The following is a 24,418-nucleotide window of genomic DNA, read 5'->3' on the forward strand; positions in this document are numbered from 1 at the left end:
ATCTCCTATGAAGAGTGGCATCATGGGCTCCTCAAAACAACTCTCAAATGATCTGAAAACAAAGATTATTCAACATAGTTGTTCAGGGGAAGGATACAAAAAAATGTCTCAGAGATTTAAACTGTCAGTTTCCACTGTGAGGAACATAGTAAGGAAATAGAAGAACACAGGTACAGTTCTTGTTAAGCCCAGAAGTGGCAGGCCAAGAAAAATATCAGAAAGGCAGAGAAGAAGAATGGTGAGAACAGTCTAGGACAATCCACAGACCACCTCCAAAGACCTGCAGCATCATCTTGCTGCAGATGGTGGCAATGTGCATCGGTCAACAATACAGCGCACGTTGCACAAGAGGAAGCTGTATGGGAGAGTGATGCGAAAGAAGCCGTTTCTGCAAGCATGCCACAAACAGAGTCGCCTGAGGTATGCAAAAGCACATTTGGACAAGCCAGTTACATTTTGGAAGAAGGTCCTGTGGACTGATGAAATAAAGATTGAGTTGTTTGGTCATACAAAAAGTCGTTATGCATGGAGGCAAAAAAAAACACAGCATTCCAAGAAAAGCACTTACTACCCACAGTAAAATTTGGTGTAGGTTCAATCATGCTTTGGGGCTGTGTGACCAATGCCAGCACCGGGAATCTTGTTAAAGTTTAGGGTCGCATGGATTCAACTCAGTATCAGCAGATTCTTGACAATAATGTGCAAGAATCAGTGACGAAGTTGAAGTTACGCAGGGGATGGATATTTCAGCAAGACAATGATCCAAAACACCGCTCCAAATCTACTCAGGCATTCATGCAGAAGAACAATTACAATGTTCTGAAATGGCCATCCCAGTCCCCAGACCTGAATATCATTGAAAATCTGTGGGATGATGTGAAGCGTGCTGTCCATGCTCGGCAACCATCAAACTTAACTGAACTGGAATTGTTTTGTAAACAGGAATGGTCAAATATACCTTCATCCAGGATCCAGGAACTCATTAAAAGCTACAGGAAGCGACAAGAGGCTGTTATTTTTGCAAAAGGAGGATCTACAAAATATTAATGTCACTTTTATGTTGAGGTGCCCATACTTTTGCACCGGTCAAATTTTGTTTAAATGCGGATTGCACATTTTCTGTTAGTACCATAAACCTCATTTGAATCCAGAAATATTACTCATTCCATCACTTATTAGATATATGAAACTGAAATAGCTATTGCAAAAACCCAAATTGTTATAAAGAAAAAAGGTTAACATTAATAGGGGTGCCCAAACTTTTTCATATGACTGTATATAAAAGCCATCACCCTAGCTTATCCATTGGCATAAAATTGCCCTAAAGTGAGTAACTACCCTAATAAGAGAAACCCCCTTTTCTGCCACTTTTCTTGAAAAGATTTCCTGTCTCGAGATGAATGCATGTCCCAACATCTGGTATACTGTACATTTATAGTATAACTTGTGGATATCAAAAAGTAACAATGGAATGGTCATCACCTGCATATTGATGGCATGCTAACTAAAATACGTGTTAGACACATGCAATTAAAAAAAAGAGGAAAGACACGTACAAAATATTGATTGTAGTTCAAAAATTTAACCCCTTCACCACCTGGAAATTTTTCATTTTCGTTTTTTCCTCCCTTTCTTCCAAGAGCCATAACTTTTTGATCTTTCCGTTATTATAGCCATATAAGCAAATACAAAGAAGAGGGTGTCACCTCACCTGCTGAGTAAAGAGTTTGGTTTCTAATCTGCTGCTCGGATGCTTGGGCAAGGAAGAAAATCCAACAAAGCAAGAGAAGGACCGAACTGACAAGAGGTGTCATATAAAATTTCTCATTTATTCTTACATTAAAATAGTTGCCGAATGGTCAGACAGCTAAAAAAACAGACATCCATGAAAGGGTGGGTGGGGGGAAATTACCTACGCGTTTCGGCCTATGCCTTAATCATGGTCACATAGCACAGTCTCAAACATGTCTTTTATAAATAGTTCAGTTGTTCCATTTTCAATGGGATCAAAAGAGGGTGAGTTGAACTTTTTGCGTTATTCATATTTTCATATTTTTAAAAACTTTTCTTTACTTTTTATTGATTTTACTAGTCCCTTTAGGGGACCTGAAGCTGATATACTCTGAACACTTTTGTTATTCTGAGGGATGGTGCAGCATTTTTCTGAACAGCAGAAATGCTGTTCTCTTGTGAATGCCAGCACTTTGCCAGCATTCACAGGAAACACATCATGACCGCTACAGGGGTCATCAGCTGACCCACAGCTGTTATGAAAACCCATTGGCCTTCCATGATCGCACCATGGTGGCACTGATGGTGGTGGGGAATGGTGCGATCCCGACCATGTTAGATTGTGCTATCAAATTCTGACAACACAATCTAACCAGTTAATAGGCACAGATGGATTGGAGATCCTCCCTTCCCTGTTAGCTGCACATGTTAGCTGACCAGATCAGCTGATATGTGCATGGGGAAAAGCTGGGTCGCCCTGCGAGCCTGCATTAATGGGGTATTTACAACCTTGGACATATAGGTACATCCAAGGTCATAAAGGGGTTAAATAATGTAAATCAGAAACCTGCAAAAGACAAACAAAAACATTTAAAATGTGCACATTGTCCCTTAACCTGTTTCCAAAGCCAAAAAATTGGTACTGGGATAAAACCTATACGATCAGCATGATAACCAACTGAGAAATGTAAATGTGAGCATACAGATTTACTACTTGTATATGTACATTGTACTTTCTTCTTTACTAAATACTACTTGACATCCTTTAGGGGTATTGACCATTCATACCTACCTCAGATATCCACTACATTTACATGCCTTTATTGGCTATCATGTTGGTTATATAGGATGGTATACCAGTGCCAATTTTTGGCCTAGGAAACTGGTTCTGGCGCAATGTTCAGATGTTTAAACATATTCTTTTTGTCTTGTCAAGTTTTCTTGTTTGTTACCCAATAAAGATTTACTTTGTTTATATTTTGGAAGTGAAAATGATCTTTTGTATCTGTCTTTCCTCCTATTTTGAATTTTATTCAGTGGATAAAGGCCCCGTCACACACAGAGATAAATCTTTGGCAGATCAGTGAAATCATGGACATATCGTTCCATTTGTACACAGCCACAAACCTGGCACTGATTGTCCACTATTTCAATGCAACCACAGATCTGCCGCAGATTTATCTCTGTGTGTGACAGGGCCTTAAGTCCTAAATACCTGAGATGGGAAAATCCCTCTAACATAGCAGCCAAAATTAAAATGAAAGGTAAGACCTAAATAAGGCTAGCACAAGAGCCACTGTTCACACAAATGATGATCACAGCTCAGCTCCTCCTCTCTCTGCACTGGTCATAGACAATGATGCGTAGAAGACGTTGAACATCTCTAGTCTTTTCTTACCTATGGTCCTTGTAGCAGTTATAAAAAAAAAAAAAATCTCTGAACAGAAAATTACCAGAGGACACAATTCTACATCTGACTTTGTTCACTATATAAAATACATCTAGATAATATATTCTCTTTTAGCCATTCTTCAGACATTTCCCCAACTAAATTGCTAGATTAGACGCTAACAATCAGATTTTAGTAAGATATATTTCATTATTTTACTGTGGAACTTTAAAAGTACTAACAAGTTTTTGGAACTTTTAAATGAGCATTTGCCTAAACCTAGAATCTCTCTTTATGTTTAGTTTAGCTGATATTTTACTACCAATTTCATAAAAAGTGCAGCCAGCCTTTATTACATTTGACTGCCTACCTTACTGATGTACTATAGTTCATAAACAGAAGCATCGCTGTTGGCGCGATCATAACATCTGAATAATATTGCTCTCAGTGCACTTTGATAAGATTAGCACCTTTCTACCATAAATCCAGCTCTACTTTTTCATTGCCCTGGATTAGATCTAGCCATTCTTTAAAATGAACAGAGTAAAATGTTTCATAGATTGCAGAAGACATCCTGTTATCGATGCATTTACTTGCTTGTCACTTTGCAGCCATTGAAGCTAATTAAAGCGTAGCTAAATCTGAGGTTCCATGTTCATTGCAAGCCTCTCACATGATGGCCTTATTATCCCTTTGAACTAAATGGAAAGTCGGGAAGTATATTCAGGGATTGTGCCATAAAAGTTATTTTACACCACATAAATAAAGCGATCCTGCCCGCTTGCCAATAGATTTCTGCTGAATGAACTAAATTTTAAAGACTGTTGTCATGATAAAGACTATGTAATAGATATATCCAAGTAGTTATTTTCCATCTGCTGTGAACTATCAGCATTATTCCCTCTATCTGTGTATTTCTATACCATTTGCATTCACTACAGCAGTATAATTTACAGCGTTGGCAGAATATGGCATATTTATATCTTACATTGTTCAAGTCTTACCAAAAAACTAAGTACACTATGTACTTGTGTTACTTAGAGAGGTTAATAGTCATTATTTTTAGACACTATAAATCCCATAAAGGTAATCACATTTTCTTAATACTAAAGGAAATATAACCACTAAGGAAATTCTTTCTCAAGTTTATACAACTTTCAAATCAATATAAATAAATTTGGAATTTAGGACAATACTTTGTTTTTTGGTGTTTTTTTTTACCTTTTGGAGACCAATATACAGCAGATGTAGCATATACACTATGTGAAGAATTATTAGGCAAATGAGTATTTTGATCACATGATCATTTTTATACATGCTGTCCTACTCCAAGCTGTATAGGCTTGAGAGTCAACTACCAATTAAGTAAATCAGGGGATGTACATCTCTGTAGTGAGTAGGGGCATTGTGTAATTACATCAACACCCTATACAAGGTGTGCTTAATTATTAGGCAACTTCCTTTCCTTTGGCAAAATGGGTCAGAAGAGAGATTTGACGGGCTCTGATAAGGCCAAAATTATGAGATGTCCTGAAGAGGGATGCAGCAGTCTTGAAATTGCCAAACGTTTGAAGCGTGATCACCAAACAATCACGCGTTTCGTGGCTAATAGCCAACAGGGTCGCAAGAAGCGTGTTGGGCAAAAAAGGCGCAAAATAACTGCCCATGATTTGAGGAAAATCAAGCGTGAAGCTGCCAAGATGCCATTTGCCACCAGTTTGGCCATATTTCAGAGCTGCAATGTTACTGGAGTATCAAAAAGCACAAGGTGTGCCCTACTCAGGGACATGGCCAAAGTAAGGAAGACTGAAAAACGACCACCTTTGAACAAGACACATAAGATAAAACGTCATGACTGGGCCAAGAAATATCTGAAGACTGATTTTTCAAAGGTTTTATGGACTGATGAAATGAGAGTGACTCTTAATGGCCAGAGGCTGGATCAGTAAAGGGCAGAGAGCTCCACTCCGACTCAGACGCCAGCAAGGTGGAGGTGGGGTACTGGTATGGGCTGGTATCATCAAAGATGAACTTGTGGGACCTTTTCAGGTTGAGCATGGAGTGAAGCTCAACTCCCAGAGCTACTGCCAGTTTCTGGAAGACAACTTCTTCAAGCAGTGGTACAGGAAGAAGTCGGTATAGTTCAAGAAAAACATGATTTTCATGCAGAACAATGCTCCATCACATGCATCCAACTACTCCACAGCGTGGCTGGCCAGTAAAGGTCTAAAAGATGAAAAAATAATGACATAGCCCCCTTGTTCACCTGATCTGAACCCCATAGAGAACCTGTGGTCCCTCATAAAATGTGAGATCTACAGGGAGGGAAAACAGTACACCTCTCGGAACAGTGTCTGGGAGGCTGTGGTGGCTGCTTCACGCAATGTTGATAATAAACAGATCAAGCAGCTGACAGAATCTATGGATGGTAGGCTGTTGAGTGTCCTCATAAAGAAAGGTGGCTATATTGGTCACAATTTTGTGGGGGTTTTGTTTTTGCATGTCAGAAAGGTTTATTTCTAAATTTTGTGCAGCTATATTGGTTTACCTGGTGAAAATAAACAAGTGAGATGGGAATATATTTGTTTTTTATTAAGTTGCCTAATAATTCTGCACAGTAATAGTTACCTGCAAAAACAGATATCCTTCTAAGATAGCCAAATCTAAAAAATCCCCACTCCAACTTCCAAAAATATTATTCTATTTTCTCTCTGCTGTCCTTGCTTCTAAACGACCAAAAATAAAAGAACAGGAAGGAAGATAATTCATCATAAAAATATTATGTACATACAAAAGAGTAGATTTTTTTTAGTAAAAGCCATATTCTAAGTTATTTGTACTTTATTCAAATTCATTATTTGCACATAAAAACTTATAGTCTATACTTAGGGTAATCTATGAAATATTTACGGTAATTGATAGTGAGACATTTCCAGGAACAGTCATGGTGTCACATTATGGTTAAGCAGCTAAGATATTGGAGGTCAGACTCCAAATGTACAAAGATCAATGGCCTTTACTACTGCTATTTTTTCCCCAATCTACCCATTCACCATGTTATTTTTGTTTCTAATAGTTTAAGAAAACAGTGACCGCTTGGAAACGATCTTTTTTACTATTCAGAGTATTAGCAAAGACAGATATAGCAAATACAACCTTTAAATGTGGTACAGTCCCTTAGTAGTACAACGTTCCATCTACTCAACTTGCTCAGTGTGCACTTTCTTTTCAATTGAATGGGCTACTAGCTATGCAAATATCACATGCATGCTACACTACAACTGTAACCTGCCTTTCCATTAAGTAAATGGCTGAAACATGCAAGTTTGAGAACCAAATTATGGTCTTCATTCTGTCCCATATGAATTTTCCTCCTCTCTTTGGTCTTTTAGCATTCCAATATGACCATCGTTTTTTTATCTGCATAACTAACAGAGATTGGTATAAGCCTCTCCACTTTAGACTCCTTTAACACATTTCCAAAAAGTAAGATAGAATATGTGGAAAGAAAAGATTAAGGATGTGGACTGAACCTCCATTAATTTTCATATAAAGTAGCTGAACTCTTTTTTTTTTCCAATTATTGATAAGACTTTTCAAAGAAATAAATCTTTGTAACATTATTTTGCTCTCTACTTTCTCAAACATTCTGCTGAAAGTGCTGTTTTATCTGTATAGTTCATGTTCTTTTAGAAAATATGTTGAGCGTATTCTCTAGCAACAATCCATAATTAGAGATGGGCGGACTCGTACAAAACCGGGACTGGTGGGTCCCTGTTCTCTCTCTTCTTTTCTTAAAATTCCAGATCCCGTCCAGAATCCGGCCCTCATATCAGTCTATGGGGATCAGAATCCGAAGATTAAAAGTGGTGATAGAAGGGATAAGGAAATGGGAGCAAGCGCACTGTACTTACCAAGGCTCTGGCATGGCTGTATACTGCTCCTAGGCCTCACATTCACTTCCTGGGCTGCTAATTACTGCTCATGCATATGCACTGCTTTCCCTGCCCACTGGCAACTGTGATTGGTTGCAGTCAGATGTGCCCTCACCCTGAGTGTCAGCTGACTGCAACCAATCACAGGCGTCAGGACAGCCAGTGGTCGAGGAAAGCAGTGTAACTGAAGGAGTCCATACATTCTAGCATCTACAGTGAGTTTATAATGTATGGTCTCATTCCAGGTTAGTGGGCCTGACTTGCTTGGTCGGTGGGCAAAGTGATGCTTCCTCTCATGACCCATAATCAGGCATGCACCCCCTCAAACCCCCCACTTCTATTATAAACAACTCCATGCCCACATGGACTTAGAAAAATAAAATGGAAATGTCGAGCAGCATTTTGAAAATGCCCCTATCCATGTCATAGGGGCGTGTTAAAATTACGTCACACGTGGAAGGAGCCAGTAAACTCTACCATCTACCGTTAGTATCATGGTACAAAAAAAATAAAACATTTTTTTAATTATTTAAATAAATTAATTTTAAAAAATGACATGTGATCCCCAAATTTTGGTATCCAGCCATGATAAAGCCAGCTGGGGGCTGGTATTCTCAGGCTGGAGAGGTTCAGCCTAAAAATACCTGCCTCCAGTCGCTTGGATTGCCAATTAGATGTGACAAGTCCGGCGCTTTACCTGGCTCTTCCTGTTGCCCTGGTGCAGTGGCATTGGGGTAATAGCAGAGGTTAATAACAGCCCACAGCTGCTAATAAGCCCTAGATTAGTGATGGCAGGTGTCTATGACACCTGCATCACTAATCTGTAAGTGAAAGTAAATAAACACAGACACCAAAAAAATCCTTTACTTGGAATAAAATACAAAAACCCATCCTCTTTCACCACTTTATTAACCCCCTAAACACCCTTGCAGGTCCGATGTAATCCACACAAGAGCTTATGACAATTCAGCTCTGCTACATAAAAGTCACAGTGAGTGGCCATAGAGCATGTTTGCCCACTGTGAGAGCAGAGAATGAATCAGCCACAGCGATCAATGGTGACGTCACTCAGGTGATTTGCGATCACACCTGGAAGTTCCCACGGTCCTCCACCTGTGACAGTTGGTAACCTGACCTCAGGGGACCTCAGTAAAGTCAGTGAATTCACCTGCGTCTCCTGGCAGAAAACTGTGGTTTTTTTGCCAAGAGATACAGATTTAATGCTGAAATATTCACATTATATTCATGCACCCAATTTACACCACCTGGCAGAAAACTGCATCAATACTGCCCCATGGCCAAACTGCGGTAAAAAAATGCGTAAAAAATCACGGATTTTTTTGTCAGGAGGTGAAGATTGGGTGCAGGAATATGGCGTAAAAATTTAATCACCAAATTATCATCCCTTGGCCCAAAAATGCAAAAATGTTTTTTTCTGCCAGGAGGTGCCAATTTGGTGCTGAAATCTGGTGCAGATGACTTCAGCACCATATGTGCACCTCCTGGCAGAATATAGCAGCAAAACTCACGCCAAAAACCTGCGGTAAAAAAGCAGCAAAAAATGCTGTAAAAAATGCATTAAAAACACGTTTTTTTCCCCAGGACGTGTAGATTGGGTACAGGAATATATTGCAAAAATTGCATCACCAAATTTGCAATTTGCATCCCTTGGCCCAAAAATGCAAAAAAAAGGTTTTTTTCTGCCAAAAGGGGCAAATTTGGTGCTGAAATCTGGTGCAGACAATTTTGGCACCAAATATCACCTCCTGGCAGTAAACCCTGTCAAAAAATGCATTTTTTTTGTCAGAAGGTGTAGATTGAGTGCAAGGATATGGTGTCAAATCTTCATCACCAAATTTGCATCCCGTGGCCCAAATATTTCAAAATAAAGGGGTTTTTTTCTGCCGGGAGGTGCAAATTTGGTGCTAACATCTGGTGCAGATGATTTCAGCAACAAATGTGCAGTTCCTTGCAGAAAAAACTTGGCAAAAATCGCCGCAAAAAAATACAGCAAAAAATGCATAAAAAATGTGGGTTTTTTTGGCAGGAGGTGTAGATTGGGTGCAGGAATATAGAGTAAAAGTTTCAGCACCAAATTTACATCTCTTGGGAAAAAAAACCCCACGGTTTTCTGCCAAGAGATGCAGGTCTTATATGAGGTGAGGTCACTGACTTTACTGAGGTCACCTGAAGTCAGGTTACGTGCTGTCTGCGGGAACCTGCAGCTTGTGACCGCAAATAACCTGAGTGATGTCATCTCTCATTGTGGCCAAGACATTGTAGTCATTGTCTGTCTGCACCCACAGTGGGCAGTCATGTTCTATGGCTGCAGCTGCTTGCTGTGAGATTCAGATGTAGCAGAGCTGAATCACCATGGGATCTCGTGTGGATTACGTCTGACCTTCAGGTGTGTTTGGGGGTTAATAAAGTGGTATTTTATGCCAAATAAAGGATTTTTCCTGTGTTTGTGTTTAGTTATTTTCACTAACAGATTAGTGATGCAGGTGTCATAGACACCGGCCATCACTAATCTAGGGCTTATTAGCAGCTGTGGGTTGTTATTAACCCCTGCTGTTACCCTGATTGCCACTGCACCAGGGCAATGGGAAAGGCCAGGTAAAGCTCCAGACTTGTCACATCTAATGGATGCAACAATTCCGGACTGCTGGAGGCAGGTATTTTTAGACTGGACCTCCCCAGCCGGCTTTATCATGGCTGGGTATCAAAATTGGGAGGACCACATGTCAGTTTTTTAAATTATTTATTTAAATAATTTAAAAAAAGCCGCATGAAGTTCCTCTTCTTTTAATACACAGCCAATATAAGTGCAGGACTGGTTTGGCAGCCTTTAGCCGTGGGCTTTATCTGTGCTGGGTAACAGAATACTGGAGGACCCTGAGCCAATTGTTTTATTTATTTATTTTTATACCTTGGTACTGACTCGCGTAAAGCGCCTGTGAGTGGTTGCAGGTAGACACTGACTGCAACCAATCACAGATGACAGGACGGCTGGTAGGCTGGGAAAGCAGTGCATATGAAATGAGCCTAATGCACGGCACAGGAAGTGAATGTGTGAAATAGAAGCAGTTTGCCACCATGACGGAGCCTCGGTAAGTATGAAGTGCTCTTTTCATTCTTATTTTCTTTATTTTTTCTTTCGTTTCTCGAGTGTTGAATGCAGACCAAACACCCGAAATCCCAGTCCCGGGTTCGGTACCGGAGTACCTTTGAAACCGCGCAGATCTGGACTTTTCCAGTCCGGGTCTACCCATCCCTTTCCATAATCAAACAATATTTACAGACTCTTTCTGTGATCTTCTCTGATTCACTGCCCCATGCTCATACAGGAAGATTGTACAGGTTCATGGATTATGGTTAAAAAAAAAACAAAACAGCTCAAAGCAGTTCCTAAAAGACCATGAACTAAACAGTTATAACAGGACTTTCAGCATGGTGTTTGAGAAAGAAGGAAGGAAATAAGGTAATAAGGAATATTACAAAGATAAAATTAAGAATAAAACTTTACTTATTCTTTAATTTATTTAAGTTTTTAATTCTTATTAAACTTTAACTTTAACTTTAATTATGTTTTGTTTAATTAAAATGTAACACATGGACAATCTGGAGAATTTTCTATTAACATGGCCTAATGAACAATGAATTTGGCCAGAGTCAGAAAGTGTTTTAACAAATGTTATTGATCTTTGTTGCTCATGCACTAAAGATTTATTAGATCTCATTTCATTAAACATAAGCATTTACTGTAACTTTTTGTGATAGTCTTTAAATTCATTTGTAGTTATAGGAATTCAATACACAATTTCTGCTTCTCGGTAAATATTTCATTTTTTCTTAACCTCTTTGGACTTAAAATGTTTTTACTCTGCTTATTTTTTGGTCTTTAACCTTGTGATGTCAGATTTTTACATTTTGTACTGTAATTCATATTCTTCACCCTCGCACATACAGTATTGCACTACGTCAGTCTAGTGCAAGACTCAAATGTCTTTCAGAGTTTTAAAGCTAGAGAATCTAAAGCAATTAATTCAAATACAATAGCAGGCTGAAAATCAACTTATAGTATACAAATTTCTTTAAAGTGTTTTTTAGTGTTCAGTCAATTTATCTTTTAGTGATACTATTAGGGATTACCAAGCTTGAATGCTAAAGTTCAGAGCTCATAACGAACACAAATAAAGCTTTCTGAAAGGCTGCAGCACAGCCAATGAACAGGCTTTTGGGCCGTGACTGGCTGTGATACCATGTGATCCAGTCTGTATAAAGGTAGGATCATGAGTTGCACTGACATTTCATTCTCAACCTGGTGGGGAGTGCCTTAACAGGCTGGTGCAGAGTGCCCTAACAGAATGGTTGCAGAATGCCCTAACATCCTGGTGCACAATGCCTTAACAGCGTGTACACAGTGACCTTACAGCGGGGTGCACATTGACTTGACATCCTGGTGAATACTGCCCTAACAGCCTGGAGCACAGTGCCCTAACAAGCTAGTGCATACTGCCCTAACAGCTTGGTCCACAGTGTCCTAACAGTCTGGAGCACAGTGCCAAAACAGCCTGGTGCACAGTTCCCTAATAGCCTGGTGCCTACTGCCCTAACATCATGGTGCACAGTGCCCTAACATCCTGGTGCACAATGGTCTAACAGCCTGGTGCACATTGCCTTAAAAACCTGGTGCACAGTTCTGTAACAGTCTGGTGCAGACTGCCCTAACAGCATAGTGTACAGTGCCCTAACAGCCTGGTGCACAGTGCCGTCAGAGCTTGGTGCAGACTGCCCTAACAGCATTGTATATGGTGCCCTAACAGCCTGGTGCACACTGCCCTAAAAGCCTGATGCATACTGCCTTAACAGCCTGGTGCACAGTGCTGTAATAGACTGGTTTACAGTGCCCTGATAACCTGGTGAAAAAAATTAGGACAGCATTAAATAGGGAATGTGGATGTGGTGATGCTGGTGGTTGTGGTCTAGCTGCTGCAGGGAGAGGAGATGGTCGATCTATTTCTGCTACATGCCTAAATGAAACACTTTCTCTGGTGCACGGATGCAACATGAAATTCTGCATAATTTTGTTGGCCGTAGTACTGCTGGATGAATGGGGAGACCAGAAAATGTTGAGGAAGATTTAGATTGGAAGGCTGAGAGGGCCGCCACTTCCATCACATTGTCTTCCACCTGATCCTCTGCTTAAGAGTTGGCACCTGTGGACCATGGGCATTTGTCTTCCACATCACCCTCTTGTAAATCAGCCAAGCAGTAAAATTCCAAAGTCATGCAACAGTACCTCTGGCTTTATGATGACTCCGCTGGCTGGGGTTCCGTGGCCCATCTACCTGGGCCTGCCTCAGAAGTGGAAGAGGCTGAGTGCACTGATGCTGAACCACTTGTTCTGTTGGAGGAGGAGTATGTAGGAGGCTAATGCACATGGTCAGTGAACCACCTCAGCATATTCTCATGATGACAAAACACAGGTGCCAACTGCTGCAGCTTTCTGCAGACTGGTAAAGAAGGCAGTGGTGAGGAGTGGGTGGAAGATGATGAGGAGGTTGATGAGGTCATATATCCCATATGGAGTAAAGGCCATCAGAGGGACATGCGCAGTTCAAAGGAAGAGGAAGTAGTCATGGTGACCTAGTAGCACTATAAAAGAGGGATCAGGGTGCAAAGGCACAGCGGGCAGCCCCTAGCCAGTATGTCGGCTGCTACTGATCAGCTGAGCACACAAGTGACAGCTTAAAGGAACTCCCTGATGTGGCAATGTGCTGACCACCAATGACAAGTGGTTTGCATGCTGTGTTGTCAGAGCCGGAAGCGAGGCATAAATGTTCTTAACCTGAGTGCCACTTGCAGGGCAATGCATCTGAATTCAAAGCACGAGCTGCAGTGAAGTACACACCTGAAAAACCAGGAAAGAATTGAGGCTCTTCCAGCTCCCTGTTCTGGTGTGGTCTTGACCTTTTCCTCCTACTCATGATCAACAGGGCCACGTGCCACCCCGCAAGGAGAGAATGTGACAGTACCATTAATATATCCTAGCATATCCATACTGTCCCATGGAAGTGTTCAGGCTTCCATTCCAGCTAGTGGAGATGGACATTTTTTTAAAAACTAATATTGGTTGCTGAACCACAGTCTCTTGTTCCCAGCAGCCATTACTTTTCCACGCAGGCCATCCCTACCTTGCAAACACATGTTGCACACAAAATCAGGTGTGCACTGCACAATGCCATCAGTGGCAAGGTCCACATAACCATCAATACATGGACTAGTAAGCATGTACAGTGTTTTATATCTCCCTAACTGCACACTGGGTAAATGTAATGGAGGCTGGGCCTGAGACAGAAGGTGTTCTGGCACATGTCCTACCACCAACAAGGATTGCTTGATGTTTTTCTGTTCATGTTGCCTCTGCCTCCTACTTCACTTCCTCCAGCGCCTCCTCATCTGGTCAGCATAACACCTGCACCACCAAGTTCTGCACTGCCAGGGAAAAATGATATTAAGCTGTTCTGAAACTCATATTTTTGGGGCAAAAATCAAACACTGTACAGGAGCTGTGGAAGGGGATCAAACAACAAACAGATGAGTTGTCGCCGTTGAACCTTAAGGCCAGACTGATGGTATGAGATAATAGCCAAAATCTCATAGCAGCTCTTGGCCCAGCCAGTTTGATGCAAATCCCTTGCGTGCCACATGTTGTTTGAATTTTGTGGTGCAGATTTTCCTGAATAATTACCCTGATATGTCAAAGCTACTGCAGAAAGTGCATTCTGTGTGTGCATTCTCACCATGCTGCTGCTTGCCTATCTGCCTGGCAGCATCACTTCTGCCTTCCCACTGCCTCATATATGTGAAGTACCCACAAGGTTGAATGCCACCTTGCATATGCGGGAAAGATTGTGCAAGTAGCAGCAGACAATATTGGAGTTTCAGCTGCAGCACACATGGGTGAGCCACTTTGCGGAACACCATTTCACCACCCATGAGTGAGCCTCCATGCAGAACATGTGGGCCATGTTGCTTTGCTTCAAATACTCCATAGATATGGCCAGCGCTGATGACGCCATCATCAGTGTTACTACCTCTATTATGTTACTACTTCTACACCTGCTTGAAAAAAATGCTTCAGGAGATGGTGGATGAGGTGGTGGCACAGGAGGAAGAAGAGAAAGAATATGGGCAAACAAGGCTTAGAGGGTGGGTTCATGTATTAACAGTGGCCAGGTTCAGTCGGGGGACAGTTTTTGAGGATGAGGCTGAGGAGCAGCAGAAAGAGAAGTAACCTTACTCACAGGGTGACACTCAAAGCAGCTCATGGACATCACTGGAGCATGGCTGGGGGTATACAGAGTACCCAGACCATACACTTTCTGCCAAGGACAGCTTGTCATTGCATCTGGGCAGCCTGGCATACATGAGCCAATACATGATGCCATGCCTGAGCAATGACCTCTGAGTTGCACAGATTGTTACTAGTGCTTATTACTGGGTGGCCACTCTGCAGGAACTTCGCTACAAGGATAATATGCCTTCCTTACTTCCATCATTGGAGCAGGATATGAAAATGCGGGAAAATAAGTTCAAGCTGGTAGATGCACTACTGACGATGTTTCCACCTGACAGCGGTTGCCTCCGTGGAAGAACAAGGCAAAGGAGGAGGAAGTTGCCTAAGCAGCTGGGTCACCAGTACCACCTAGAAGAGAGGGCTATCCTGGCTGAAATTTGGAAATCCTTGCTCAGAATCCTACAACGTTCAGCAGCACTATCTGATATGCTCTGTTTTTGCAGGAGGTAACATTTCAACAACATGATGGACAACATGGTGTCCACATGTCTCCAGGTACTGAGTGATGGGTCTGCCCTATTTAACTTCTCCAAGAAGCAATCTAAATTGGACATGTGGCCTGAGCGGGCCCTTTACACTTTGGAGGAGCTGGCCTACCCTGTGGCAAGTGTACTGTCAGAACGTGTGTTTAGCATGCAAGGGGGTATGAGATTCACATCTTTCTGTCCACAGCCAATGAGGGCAAACTGACATTTATTAAAACGAACCAGGCATGGATCACACAAGACTTGTCCATACCTAGGGCTGACTAGAGGACTATACCAGCCGCACCCCAGCCATTGTTATACTGTATTTGAATACTCTATGTTTTGGAGACTCTCCAAATAAAGAAAAAAGCAGTATTGCCTAACTCAGCATTCCCTTCTTCCACCTACACCGCTATGTCCACTTTCTCCTCCACTGTTATTTTAATCTTTATTCTCTGTTATTTTAAGACATTTCCCTATCCACATTTGTTTGCAGGGCAATTGTCCTGCTCTTACCCCCAATTTGCTTTTTTTGCAGACCCCTAGTTGTGTGAGACATTCCAGGCCTGCTGCTGATCAAGAGTGACCTATGGAGCCTTGTTCTGAGAGTGTCCTCAGAACAGAGCTCCATACGATTAACCGGACGTCGTGTGACATTACACCGATGGATTTGATAGAAACGTTGAAGATTTATTTTTAATTAATAAATTGCTGAACAAGGGAGTGTGTGGGAGTCTTGGTTCCCAAATTAGATTACGTAAGAATTTAGAACATTTTTGTAATTATTAAATTGGTGAGCAAGGCATTGTGGGGAGTGTTTATTGAAATAAACTATTTTTTTCCTGTGTGTGCTTTTTAACTCTACACTTACTGGCTTAATATTGGGGGTATATGATAGATGCCTCTCCATTACTAACTATTAGACTTCATGCCAGCTATCAAATGACAGTTGACTTCAACTTCAAAAGTATTGATCCAATTGCCACCACACCAAGGTAATTGCGAAGTGCCACGTAAAGCTCCAGAATTGGCACATCTAATGGATACACCACTTCAGGATCAGCTATGCACTGCTATTTTTAGGCTGGGAAGAGCCAAATATCCATGGACCTTCCCAGCCTGATAATATGAGCCCCCAGCTGTCTGCTTTGCCTTGGCTGGTTACCAAAAATAGGGAAGACGCCATGCCATTTTTTTTAATTGTTTAGATTAAGAAATAAATGACATGGGATCCCCTCTATTTTTGAAAACCAGTCAAGGTAAAGCAGACAGCTGAGGGCCGTAGCTCGCAGCTGTCTGCTTTTCCTGCCCTGGCTATCAAAAATAGGGGATTCTCCACAACATTTGATTTGATTTGATATACGAACATCTTCCACTCCATGCGTGCGAGAGGCACTGTTTGTGCGTCTATATATATTTGTGTAAAAATAAATAAATACATTTAAAAATTGGGGTAGGATCCCCCATTTTATGACACCTAGCAAAGATAAAGCATATGTCCACAGGCTACAGCCCCCAGCTATGTGCTTATATTGGATGTGTATCAAAATAAGAGGGACTTCATGTGGCTTTTGTTAATTATTTTAAAAAATATTTTTTTTTAAAACGGTAATTTTGATACCCACCCATGATAAAGTCAATAGCTGTCGGCTGATATTCTCAGGCTGGGGAGATCCATGCTCATTGGGCCCCCAGCCTAAAAATAGCAGCCTGAACCCATTCAGTATTGTCACATGAATTAGATATGACAATCCCAGAACTTTACCCTGCTCATCTCGATTGCCCTGGTGCAGAAATAAGGGGTTAGTAACAGCTCACAGCTGCCACTAAGCTCTAGATTAGTAATGGGATGTGTCTATGAGATCCCCTATTATTAATCTGTAAGTGAAAAGAAATAAATACAAACACCAAACAATTCTTTATTTGAAATAAAATATGCACACCCTCTTTCACCCCTTGATTAACACCCAAAACACTCAAGTCCGACATAATCCATACGAGGTCCCACGATGGTTCCAACTCTGCTACATTACTGAAGGCACAGCGTGGGCACAGAATGTGACTGCCTACTATGAGTTTCAGGCAGGCAATGACAGTCACACAATGAGCGGTGACATCACTAAGGTTATTTGCAGTCACAGATGGAGGTTCCCACTGTCCTCCACCTGTGACCACAGGTAAACTGATCTCAGGTGACCTCATTTAACTAAGTAACCTCACCTGAGTTCATAGACCTGTATCTCCTGGCAGAAACTGCGTTTCTTTGCCAAGAGATGCAGATTTTATGCTGAAATTTTTACATCATAAATATACACCTACTGGAAAAAAACGCATCAAAATACCATGCAGTTTTGATGTGACAGTAATGCGATTTTTTTTTTTCTCCAGGAGATGTAGATTGGGTGCCGAAATATGGTGTAGAAATTTCAACAACAAATCTGCATCTTTTGGCAAAAAAAGTCTATCCCTGAAGCTCACAACAGGCATTCATGTACTATGCCATAATTGCTGTGGGACCTTTTGTGGATTATGTCACACCTAGGTGTTTTGGGGCTTGATAAGGGGGTGAGCTTTTTGTATTTTATTTCAAATAAAGGACTTTTTCGGTGTTTGTGTTTATTTATTTTTACTTATATATTAGTACTGTAGGGGCCTCATAGATTCCTCCCTTTAATAATCTAGGGCTTAGTGGCAGCTGTGAGCTGTCATTAACACCTTATTACTACCCCAATTGCCACCACACCAGGGCAATCGGGATGAGCAAGGTAGAGTGCTGGGATTGTCATATCTAATTGATGTGACAATATTGGGAGGCTGCAGGTTATTATTTTTAGACTGGAAAGACCAATAATTATGGGTCTCCCCAGCTTGAGAATACCAGTCATCAACTGTCAGCTTTATCATGGCTGAGTATCAAAATTGGGGGGCAGTACACCGTTTTTTTTTAAATTAATTATTTCAATAATTTTTTTAATAAGCCGCATGCGGTCCCTCTTATTCTGATACACAGCCAAGATAAGCACACAGTCGGGTCTGCAACCTGTAGCCATATGCATTATCTGTGCTGAGTATCATAATATTTGGGGACACTACACCTATTTTATTTTTATTTATTTTTTTTTACAGCAATCTTGAAACACACAGCATCTGTGATTGAAAGCAGTGAGATATGCTGTCACATAGGGGGGTGGCGCATCTGACTGCAACCAATCAGAGATGCAGGGACTTCTGGTGGGTGGGGGAAGCAGTGCATATGTATGTGGTTGATGAGTGGCTCGAAAAGTAACGTAAGAGCCGCACGGGACACTTGGTAAGTATAACACGCCTCCTCCAATCCTCCATCTATTCTACCCCCATTTTAAGCTCCTGATTCGTGGTTGGACCCGCTGATTGCAAGTATCTGCGAATCGATCCATCACTTTTAATGAATGGAAATACAAAAAGGCTGATTCATCATCACAGTGTCAACATGAAAAGTGTGCTCAGCGCAAAGTTGAGCCAAACTTTGTAACATTTGGTATTTTTACAATAGTCATGGCCAGCTCCGCCAAAGTGGTTGGAGTAAAGGCTGGATGGGGCTTTGAGGCATCCGCCTGCTGAGTTCACTGTAAGTTATTCCAGAATAAAGTAAGATTTCTAGAGGCATATGCCACTGGGATGTGCCAGATTCACTAAAGAGGACTTTTCTCCAAATTATTCTTGCTGAACTGGACACAAGATGTAATAGTGGCTACTGAGAATAAAGCACTTTTATTTACTTTGACACTCTATTATAGAGATTAAAGTAATCAAAGTATTTGGCAAATAATGTGTTCATTTCTTTTTAGTCCAAATGGGTGTTATCAGATAGTTTTCACTGGGGCATGTATTTTTTCTCCCTGTTTGATGGTGACCTGTCATAGGCAGGCAATAACACTCAAAAGAAAGAAGAGCACACCCCATCATAGCTTAAAGCAGGTTTCTCAGTGTGTGATATAATGATAAAGCCCTGTAATCTTTTATTCCACTAAGTACCCTCTATTACATTGTGTGTCTAGTTGGATATGATAAATTTGATGAGAGTTCCTCTTTAAGTGGCGACCACGTCTTATTGAATTCAGCACATCTAACCCCATCATGCCCCTTTATTAAGACTGGTGACTATAACTTGTTTTTTTTAATTAAATGATTAACTTATTTTTTATAAAACTGGAAACCTAATTAGGTCTAAACTTTGGAGAAAGCAAAATTAACATTTGTAAATCCTCTGTTTTATCAATTACTTTTTGCTTAACTAGCATATACATTGGATCCAGCAAATTCAAGGTTTTGATCTTGACCCGAATTGTATTATCTAAGATAATTGTCTTACCACCAATAAACACCAGTAGATAATGTATGAGTCAATCTGGCATAGACCAATAAAGCAGAAATTATGTTTCTATTTACAGGTCTGAATGAGCAGTCAAAATAATCACTTTGTAATGATGCCAATGATAAGAAACCTGAATATTAATTATATCTCTTGATATAATTGAATGAGAGGGAAAATGAGAAAATTTTATAAAGTGAAATGAAAACGTAATATACAAAGAAATATAAACAAAACTATAGATATACAAATATATACACAGATATTTACTATAGACATTGGATATACTGTATATATATATGTATATACGGTATATATATTTACATATACTTACACATCTATATGTTTACTGTATATTCACTGTACATATACACTATATAAAAATCTGTGTGTATATATATATATATATATAATATATATATATATATAATATATATATATATATATAATATATATATATATATATAATATATATATATATATGCGCAGTATATATTATATACATACGGTGGCTCAGTTGTTAGCACTGCAGTCTTGCAGCGCTGGGGACCTGGGTTCAAATCCCACCAAGGACAACATCTGCAAGGAGTTTGTATGTTCTCCCTGTGTTTGCGTGGGTTTCCTCCAGGTACTCCAGTTTCCTCCCACACTCCAAAGACATACAGATAGGGACTCTAGATTGTGAGCCCCAATGCGGACAGTGTTGTGTATGTACTGTATGTAAAGTGCTGTAGAATTAATAGCGCTATATAAATGAATAAAATTATATATATATACAGTAGATATATTATACACTGAACAAAAATACAAATGCAACACTGGTGTTTGCTCCGATTTTTCATGAGTTGAACTCAAAGATCTAAGACTTTTTCTCTGCACACAAAAGGCATTGTTCTCTCAAATCTTTTCACAAATGAGTCTAAATCTGTTTACTGAGTAGAGATGAGCAAACCTGAGGTTCGATGTTTGATGTTTGGGTTCGAAAACCGACTACCAAAAAAACCCAAATATTGGGTTTGAAGTTTGAGTGAGTTACGAGTGTAAACCACTCAAGTGAGGAGCGCTGTGCTTGGGTATGAGTAATGCTCAGCCCTGTGCAAGCCACGTGCAGTGTTTGAAAAGCTCGCACTGGGGTAAAATCAGGATGATCAGATGTAATGTGCACACACAAAAAATGTTTTTGAAAAACCCTGCCCACCCTCTTCCGGAAGTGTTCTGTTTATGGATGGCTGCATGTGGTTGGACACATAAACTGCCCAATTACTGACAAGTAAGGTAAAATTTACACACTGAATCCTGTTATAAATATAAATCAGATCAAAAACTACTAAACATATATTCATAAATATAGGTTTTGAAAATAAATGAGTTCTGTACAATGGTGATACAACCCATGTTTAACTTAAAAATCCATCATAATTTACCCTTTTAATTATGAGCTTCTTATTGATATTGCTCATCCCCAACTTATATAGAAGTATAAATAGTGTACATTGGGAGGATAGGTCATTGGAAAGTCATGTATAGATATAGAAAATACTTTTTTTTATGCATTTTTATGCATAGCAATTTGCTGCATGAATTATGGGGACCAGCGTGGAAAAGGCCCTATGGCAAACTGAGGATATTGTAATGCTGTTGGACTGCTGGATTTGGAATTGGAGAGACGTGGAGCTTTTGATGAATGTCAGATATCAGAAGGAGGTGTAGAGCCTTTGACTTGTACTCAGGCCCCAATATGAGATAGGATGATGTCATGATGAAGACGCAGATGATGATGTAATAAGTGAACCTGAAGTTGTGGTGCAGGCAATATTTTGCTGCAGAGAGACATATGATTCACTTTAGTTCCAAGGGGGAGCAGACGTCTAGGGTGTTCACTGGAAGTGATGTCCTGTAACCCCAGAAATCAAGACTAAAGGCCCCATTACACGCAATGACATATCTAACGATATGACGTTGGGGTCACGGAATTCATGACGCACATCCGGCATCGTTAGCGACGTCATTGCGTGTAACAGCTCCGAGCGAGTGTTAACGATCAAAAATACTCACCTTATCGTTGATCATTGACATGTCGCTCATTTTCAAAATCTCGCTGGTCGTTGTGGACGTAGGTTGTTCATTGTTCCTGAGGCAGCACACATTGCTACGTGTGACACCCCGGGAACAACGAACAACAGCTTACCTGCGTCCTCCGGCAACGAGGTGGGCGTGTCGTTAATTGGGGTGTTCTGCGCCCTTCCGCTTCTATTGGCCGCCTGTCACGTGACGTCGCTGTGACACTGCATGAACAGCCCCCTTAGAAAGGAGGTGGTTCGCCTGACACAGCGACGTCGCTAGGCAGGTAAGTACGTGTGACGGGTCCTAACGATGATGTGCGCCACGGGCAGCGATTTGCCCTTGATGCACAACCAATGGGGGCGGGTGCTTTCACGAGCGTCATCGCTAGCAATGTCGCTGCGTGTAAAGCCCCCTTAAGGCATAAGGGAGGAACTTTCCATCGTGCTGATAGTTTAGCCTCTTACTTGCCGCTGACCAATAGCCTTCACAGATGATTTATGAGGGTGTATAAATGGGACGCTAATGTCATTGCCCCTATTAATCAAAACACTCTCCTTGATGAATTGCAACAGTGGGGACACACATAGTAGTAATGACAGATAGTTTGGGAGCACTTCAGTACTGTACTTAAGTTATTTAGTTAGGGCAAGATCAAGAGAATACATGAGTTAAGGAGCTTAAACATATCATGTTCATAATGCTAGAAATCAGGGAATTATGAAAACTCAATAATGATACTATCTAAATGGATCATGTTATCAAATGTTATAACACTAATAGTCATGACACTATCTAATATCTAATAATAAATTAGGGATTAGAGGACTCATGGAAGTTTGGGTTCTCCAGGTTCAGATGGGCTTCAGTTAAACGTTCAGTTCAAGGCTACAAAAGCAAGCAAAATAGGGGTAAGAGCAGGAAAATTGTCCTGCAAAGAAATGTGGATAGGGAATAAATAAATAAAAAATGATGTGCGATCCCCCATTTTTGATAACCAGCGCACGTAAATGTAGGTTAATTATGGGAGTGTCTGACAGACATCTATCCATTACTAATCCCTGAGATCCTGCCTTCTGTCAATTCACAGCTGACATGAACCCCCAAAAGTATTACTCCAATTGCCACTGCACCAGGACAATCGGGAAGCGCCAGGCAAAGCACCAAAATTAACGCATCTAATGGATGCGCCACTCCTGGAGTGGATCCGGGCTACTGTTTTTAGCCTGGGAAGGCACAAATAACAATAGGCTTTCGAAGCCTGATAATACCAGCCCTCAGCTGTCTGCTTTACCTTGGCTGGTTATCAAAAATAGGCTCATTTTTTTATTTATTTTTAATAGCAGTGTAGCAGCGCACAGGCATTGTCCCTATGCCAAAAAGCTTGTTGATTGACTGCGCTGCAGCCCTTCAACAAACTTTATTAGCATACGAACAGTATCCAAACTTGAACATTAATGTTTTTTAAAAGTATGTGTGTTAGTTCGCTCTCCGGACACCAGTTGTACAATACAAACCCTGAACTTTACAGTTCAAGTTCACTCATTCCTATTAATAATCATGATATACATATTATGAATAGTTTTTAATAATTGTGGAACAATTGGCACATAAACAAAAGAAAGAATTAATGGGATTTTAAGAGGGAATATGAATAAAACTCTTTGATTGTATTAAGATTTTATTCACCTTCTAATTTATTAAAAATTGAATATAAATGTTCCCAAATCACATCTGAATGCACTAAGCACTGGAATTCTCCAGTAAAAAAAGAATATGAGTATAACTTTGTATGTTTTTCCTGTCTGATTAAAATCATATCTGACTATAATTCTTCTCTTCTACAGTGGGTACGGAAAGAATTCAGACCCCTTTAAATTTTTCCCTCTTTGTTTCATTGAAGTCATTTGGTAAATTCAAAAAAGTTCATTTTTTTTCTCATTAATGTACACTCTGCACCCCATCTTGACAGAAAAAACAGAAATGTAGAAAATTTTGCAAATTTATTAAACAAGAAAAACTGTAATATCACATGGAAAATAATGAAGGTTTCAGCTCACCCATATGAAGTCTCCAAGGCAAGGATGGATGCTCGCAGTCCCCCGGACAGGCCGGTCCATGATTCAGAGTAGATATGGAAGGAAAAAGGGTTTGGGACTCAGCACCAATGCAGTAGTATAAAACTTGGAACTTTATTAGAAAATCTAAAACGAAGGTACACAGGTCATCCAAAAATCGCCATGCAATTTGCCTAGCTAGGTGGGTATTGAAACAACACAAATAAAACAATGAAAAAAAGACAAATTGGACATAATTTCACACAAGATCCTAAAAATTGGCAGGACAAAATGGCACACTCAATATGGATGCACACCCTTTGGACTAAATAACTGCAGTCAAATGCTTCCGATAACCATCAACAAGCTTCTTACATCTGTGACGCCCTGGACTAGCCAGGTAGTCACATACATACCAACATACACACCCCCACCCTAGGCAGTTACAACAGTCAGACAAAAAACCCTTGTTGCCTCCCTCCAGGGCCTGATGTCCACACCAGGTGGGGCGGAGCCAGGCGGTTGGCCCCACCCACCGAGGAGTTCACAGGCCTGGAGGAGGGAAAAGTGTCAGATCAGTCTTGGAGGTGAAAGTGAGAGGAGTAAACACTTGAGGTGTCTGGGTAGGAGCCCAGGCACTGACAGCAAGGTTGGCAGACGGTGGTGGCTATCTGCAGGAGTTGGTGGAACTCCGCAGAGCCGTAAGGACTGGGGTCGGGCATCGGCCCGCCGGTACTGGACCGGGGAACGGAGTGAAGCTAAGCACACAGGCAGGGCCATCGGA

General features: G+C 40.8%; 1 protein-coding gene across 1 annotated transcript in view; it reads left to right on the forward strand.

Annotated features, from left to right (window-relative positions):
- The window catches only part of DOK6 (docking protein 6), an 802,283-nt gene that overhangs the window by 738,309 nt on the left and 39,556 nt on the right, over positions 1-24,418 (forward strand). The window lies entirely within an intron of this gene.

Source organism: Anomaloglossus baeobatrachus, chromosome 6 (genome assembly GCF_048569485.1).
Source record: "Anomaloglossus baeobatrachus isolate aAnoBae1 chromosome 6, aAnoBae1.hap1, whole genome shotgun sequence".
Classification (NCBI taxonomy): Eukaryota; Metazoa; Chordata; class Amphibia; order Anura; family Aromobatidae; genus Anomaloglossus; species Anomaloglossus baeobatrachus.